The sequence below is a fragment of the Furipterus horrens genome, unplaced genomic scaffold, assembly GCF_987537825.1.
Source record: "Furipterus horrens unplaced genomic scaffold, mFurHor1.1.pri manual_scaffold_2, whole genome shotgun sequence".
In the NCBI taxonomy this organism is placed as follows: domain Eukaryota; kingdom Metazoa; phylum Chordata; class Mammalia; order Chiroptera; family Furipteridae; genus Furipterus; species Furipterus horrens.
This window is the reverse complement of record NW_028327172.1, coordinates 67,275,414-67,281,413: the sequence shown is the minus strand read 5'-3', so window position 1 is coordinate 67,281,413 and position 6,000 is coordinate 67,275,414. Positions and strand designations below refer to the sequence as shown.

The 6,000-nt window shown below is 38.3% G+C and overlaps 1 pseudogene; it reads left to right on the top strand.

Annotated features, from left to right (window-relative positions):
* Nucleotides 1–4,747: 4,747 nt before the first annotated feature.
* On the top strand, nt 4,748–5,813 carry LOC150018741 (borealin-like; annotated as a pseudogene).
* The last annotated feature ends 187 nt before the right edge of the window (nt 5,814–6,000 follow it).

Sequence of the window (6,000 nt, the reverse complement as noted above, 5' to 3'; positions counted from 1 at the left end):
CTACAGTCATCACACTATTGTCCATGCTCATGAATTTTTTTCCTTTTTGCTCTACCCCTCCACCCCACCTCCTCCAGAAATGTCAGCCTGCTCTCTAGCTATGAGTCTGTCTCTATTTTGCTTGTTAGTTCATTAGATTCCACATATGAGTGAGATCATATGGTATTTGTCTTTCTCTGACTGGCTTATTTCACTTAGCATAATGTTTGACAGGTCCATCTATGCTGTCCCAAAGGGTAAAATTTTCTTTTTTCCAGCCAAGTAGTACCCCATTGTGTAAACATACCATAGTTTTTTATCCATTCATCTACTAATGGACACTTGGGTTGCTTCCAAATCTCGGCTATTGTAAACAATGCTGCAATGAACATTCTTTTGAATTAGTTTTAGGTTTCTTTGGGTAAATTCTCAGAAGTGGAATCACTGGGTCATAAGGCAGTTCCATTTTTAATTTTTTGAGGTAATTCTATATTGCTTTCCACAGTGGCTGCACTAATCTGCATTCCCATCAATAGTGCAAAAGTGTTCCTTTTTCTCCACATCCTCACCAACACTTGCTGTTTGTTGATTTATTGATGATAGCCATTCTGACAGGTATGAGGTGATATCAGCCTGTAGTTTTTTAAAGACATTAAAATAAGTAGAAAATATCTTTATATTTACCATGTAGTTATTTCTAGTGTTCCCCCCTGGCTGGTTTGGCTCAGTGGATTGAGCGTCGGCCTGCGAGCTAAGTGTCGCTGGTTCGATCTTCCAGTCAGGGCACATCAGAGAAGGAAAACTCTGACTCCAAAAAACCTCCGCTGCCTTGCGGCATACCTCTTCAGGGGAAAGGCTAGGGGAGTAAACCCCGACAGAAAATCCGGAGCCGGAGTCCCTAAGGCGGTTTGACGTTGTAGTCATCACCGGCAACTCCTGCGGCGCACCTGAAGCCAAGCTGTATTGACTCCGTCTTTCCCTTGGACCCTTCAGCTGCGAAGAGAGGGGGGGTCTGCTGCATGGGCAACAGCAGACCCTCCATATCACCCCGCCCAGGCTCTGTAGCTTCAGCTTCACTGGAGAGGACACTCCAGCGTCATCGCAAGATGTCGATTCAACACGGGAGGAGACAGATACCGTGTCACTCCCGAGTCGAACTGCACAGCCATTCTCGGCGATGCAGATAGACTCTTGAGAAGCTACACCATCGTCTCTCGAGACGGACGGCTGCCGACGACGATTTCTAGTGTTCATCATTGCTTTGTGTAGAACTCATGATTGCTTTGTGTAGAGTCAAAGTTCTGATATCATATTTTCCCACTTAAAGAACTTCTTTTTCTATAGGTATGCAGGCTATGAATTCTTCCATTTTGGGATGTTAAAAAAATCCTTAGAATTTTTTTAGAAGATACTTTCTCTGAACACAATTCTAAGTTGATAATTTTTTGAGTGATTGTAAATGCTATTGTGTTTTTAATTTTAGTTTTCATGTATAGAAATACAAAAAATTTGTGTGTGCTAATTTGATATTCTGAAAATTGTGCTAAAATTAATAGACAAGTAGCTGAAGAAGAAATTCTCCTCGTCAAAAGCAAGATGGCATCCTGGTGTTTCCTCAAAGTCTTTCCCTCAAAAGTATTATTTGCTTGCCTCTTTTTATGTTACATCTGCCGAGGTGTTTTCATTAGGGTTTCCACTTCTGACAAGCCAAAAGATGGCTGGGAGCTTTCTGGCCTGCGGGCTGCTGCTGAAATGTTTTCACAGTATGTTATCTCTGTCCCACAGTGCTGTAAATCTCAGCATTCCATGATCCCTCCTCCCTGAATTCTCAGTGAGCACAGAGGATCAGCAGAAAGCATTCCTGATGGCGTGATACATTTGAAGTTCCTCAGGAGGAGGAGAAGCCATAGTAGGGAGAAATGAATGTTGCCAACATGTAATTATAGTCTTTGAACAGGAACATGTCCAAAACACAGGATTATCACTCTTCAAATGTGTTGTTGCAGTGATTGGGGGCCTTGGTGTAATACAAGACTGACAGCAGACTACTCATGGGGTAATCAGGAGAGAATTAACACTTTCAATGAAGTTCTAATTCTTTTAATATCTTATTTTTCACTTTCATTTATTTCCTGAGTTCTACCAGCTTACATATTATTTCCTTCTTCATATTATAATCTTCTCTTTGAAGCTTAGAATTTATTTTTTGTACTCTTGTTTAGGAAATACTACTATTTTCTTTTATTTTTTTAAAATTGTGTTTTAAAATGTTCTTCTGATCTCTTCTATAATTTATAGTGTATTATTTGAGAGACTTTTATTATATAATAAATCATATTTCCTAAGCTACTTTATAATGTTACTCATTTTAAAGTGGGGCCTTTCTTTTATTTCTGTTTGTGTGTGTGTGTGTGTGTGAAAAATACTTGAGGGAGGGGCAACAAAATGATATAGGGCCATTGTGACACTGTGAAATAAGGCCAATATCTGTGATCAAGAAATGCAGACTAAATTTCTGAGGCTTTTGTTATCACACAATTACATCTTTGTCAGTCACCTTCTTTCCTATGAATACTACAGTGCTCATAAGTAAGGGTGAGTAAGTTTGGTGAACTTAATTGATTCAAGAGTTTACTGGTTTGCTAGTTTATAGCAGCAACACATGCTAGGTCATCCTGGTATGTGAATTGCAGAAGATATTGATAGTACAGAGTCAAACATAATTACCTGCAAATATTTTAATATTTAGAGTAACTATAAAATTTCTGAAGTATCAATGATACTTATATTCATCTGTTATTGTCAAATTAATGAATATTTATTTTTAAATTATTGCTCCCCCAGCATAAGCAGGATATAGATTTACTATCATAAAAATACAAGAACCACTTGATTGTATAAAAAGGGGATATTTTAGAAAGTTTTATGAATTATTTGAAAAACAGAAATACAAAATCATTTAGCTTTTAACATTTTCTTTTAAATATCAGGTCACATTGAAACCAGGTAGAGAGCACATAGCAAATAATCTGTTTCATGTTTCAAGTCATTTCAAGGACAGAAGAAATAATCACAGACATAAGAAATTTTAAAAGAATCACAGTTAGTAAAAGACTAAAATTTATGCAAATAAGTTTGAACAGCTGAACTAAGTAAATGCATTTTTGGAGATAAAATATCTTGCCTAAATCCATGTGGATGAAATGGAAAATTTAAACAAATAATATCCATGTAAATAAAATTAATAGCAAACTACTGGAAGAATAAGAAAATCATGTGTCCCAGGTTGTATATTGTATTGGTGCAAAAAAACAAATACAACATTAGCAAATATAAGTCAGCAGCACATGTAAAGAAGAGCATAACATGACTAACTCAAGAAAGCAAGTCCCATTTCATTTTTATTTATTTTACAGATTTTATTTATTCATTTTTAGAGAGTGGGTAAGGGAGAGAAAAAGAGGTAGAGAAACATCAATGTGTGTTTGCCTCTTACACACCCCCAACTGGGGACCTGGCCTGAAACTCAGGCATGTGCCCTGACTGGGAATTGAACCAGCGACCCTTTGGTTTGCAAGTTGGTGCTCAATACACTGAGCCACACCAGGCAGGACTAAGTCCCATTTCATATTAAGTGATATATTGCTAAAATTCACCACATTAATAAACTAAAGGACAATTTAATTGTACATCGACAGGTTAAAATGGTAATAATATTCAACATTATAGTGACATTTCTTATAATAATATAAGCAATTATTAATATTAAACAAGTGACCCACAAAATAAATCTATAATTATATCTGAATATTATCTAGCCTATAAATGATCTTTCATGTAATTCAAACATTATGAATCTTGTGAAGCAAATGGTTAAGTTTCAGGTCTTTATACATTTTCTCCTATTACAGGGGTAGACTCCAGGAAAGGAAGTGTGAGATAGTAAAATCTGTAATGCTACTGCTAATGATAGACGTCCTAGAAAACAAATTAATGATACTTACTACTGTGAGATTCCTTACCTATGGAATGCTTAGAAAGATGTAATGTCTACCAATGTTCATAACAAATAAATCTATAATCTATGGATTTGCTGTGCATGGTTTAAAAAAAAAAAAAAAGTCACTTAAACCATGTAGCTATTTGGATATAAAATGGAGAGGTTTCATCATCAAATTGATTTCTTTTTCTAACTAATGTCACTATATACAGTAATTAGGGAACCTCATATTCAATGTGGGCAAAAGTACATCTGAAGTGGAAAGAAGGACAAATGAGCTAACAGTTCCTAACGTCTCCCAGCTATATTTGTGCCTCGGGGTTATGTGTAGACTTGAAATATTTAGTAAATCCTTGGTAAGACTCTGATTTTTGCATATGATTTAAGCCTTTATATTTACTATATATTGCTATTAGAAACCTTTATTTTCCAAACAACTTAAAATGATATAAATTAAGTACTCCTAAACAGGCTTTCAATATTTAGCTTTTATATCTTGTGTTCATTTGGAGGTTTTTGTTCTAATTGAGTTAATTTCCTTTTGAAAATTAGTAATGTTAAATAATGTCCTTTTCTGTGAGTCTTCCTTACATTTTTGGTAATATCCACTTAATTTCACATTATTTTCTATTTAATATTGCATTAGCGTGGGCATGGGTTGAATTTATTCATCCTGACTGTAACATTGAAATAGAAGAGAATTCCAGCATTTCTGCCTCTAACCCTATGAGGCTCGGTCCCCATTACCGCAGCCTCCACGGCAGCGCCATGGCCCTGGCGAGAAAAGGCAACAGCAGGGTGACCAAAGCCAACGTGTTGCAGAGCCAGAAGCTTGCCTTTCTTATGGACTTTGACCGTGAAGTGCAAATATGATCCAAGTAAGTTCAGTCAGACAGGCTCAACCTCCTAAGGAGCTAGATAACATGTATAACATCGAGATCCTGTGGTTCCCCAAGGTGCTGCGCGGGGACGAACTGGATGGACTTCTTCACCCATGGAGGAAGCAAGCACATTCTGAAAAGAGGCAGTAAAGATTGATCTGGGCCTCAGAGAAGTAAACTAACAGCAGGAGCTATTCAGACACACCTGCAATCTGCCATAACATGAAAGGCAATACAGTGGATGAAATGATAGTGGAAGAAGAAGAAAATACAGAAAACTTCAAACTGCCAGAGTCAAAAGGTATCTTCCATCCAGGAAGAGAACCCAGTCCATACAAGGAAAAGGCAAAAGTAAAAGGTCAAATAATTATAACACTGCTACCCAGCTGTGGGCTGAATGGAGATGTCTATGGTGAAACCAGCTCCTGGCCGGACACCCATATTTGACTCTAGGGCAGTGGTTCTCAACCTTCCTAATGCCGCGACCCTTTAATACAGTTCCTCATGTTTTGGTGACCCCCAACCATAACTAAAGCATAGTGATTAATCACAAAAACAATACAATTATATATGTGTTTTCCGATGGTCTTAATTAGGCGACCCCTGTGAAAGGGTCATTTGACCCCCAAAAGGATCGTGACCCACAGGTTGAGAACCGCTGCTCCAAGGTCTTCAAGACCCCAGGCCTGCATACTCCAGCAGCCAGAGAGTGGATTTACAGCAGCTCAGTGAACCACAGCCCTCTTGCTGACAGCAAAGAGGTGTTCCTCACTGTATCAGTGGGAGGCAGAGAGAGCACACGATGACTGGCCAGTGACTCGAATAGGGTCGTTCTCACACAACTGGATCCAGCAGCCCTAGGACACATAAAACATCTGTGCAGCCATCTTGCCCAAATCTGCAGCAGCATATGACTCACACATGAGGTTGCTATTCCACGATGCCCAACTTGACAGAATGGATCTTCACTGGGCATTTCCAGGGCCTTCTTCCCTTCAAACTTACAGTCTTATTTTAGCACAAAGTTGCGGAGCAAGGAGTGGTATTCCTCTTGGAGAATTCGAGAAGTGGGGAGACACTGTTCCCCCATCAGTTTTGCTATTCATACCTCTCAACCAAGGTGACAAAGACACTTTCTAC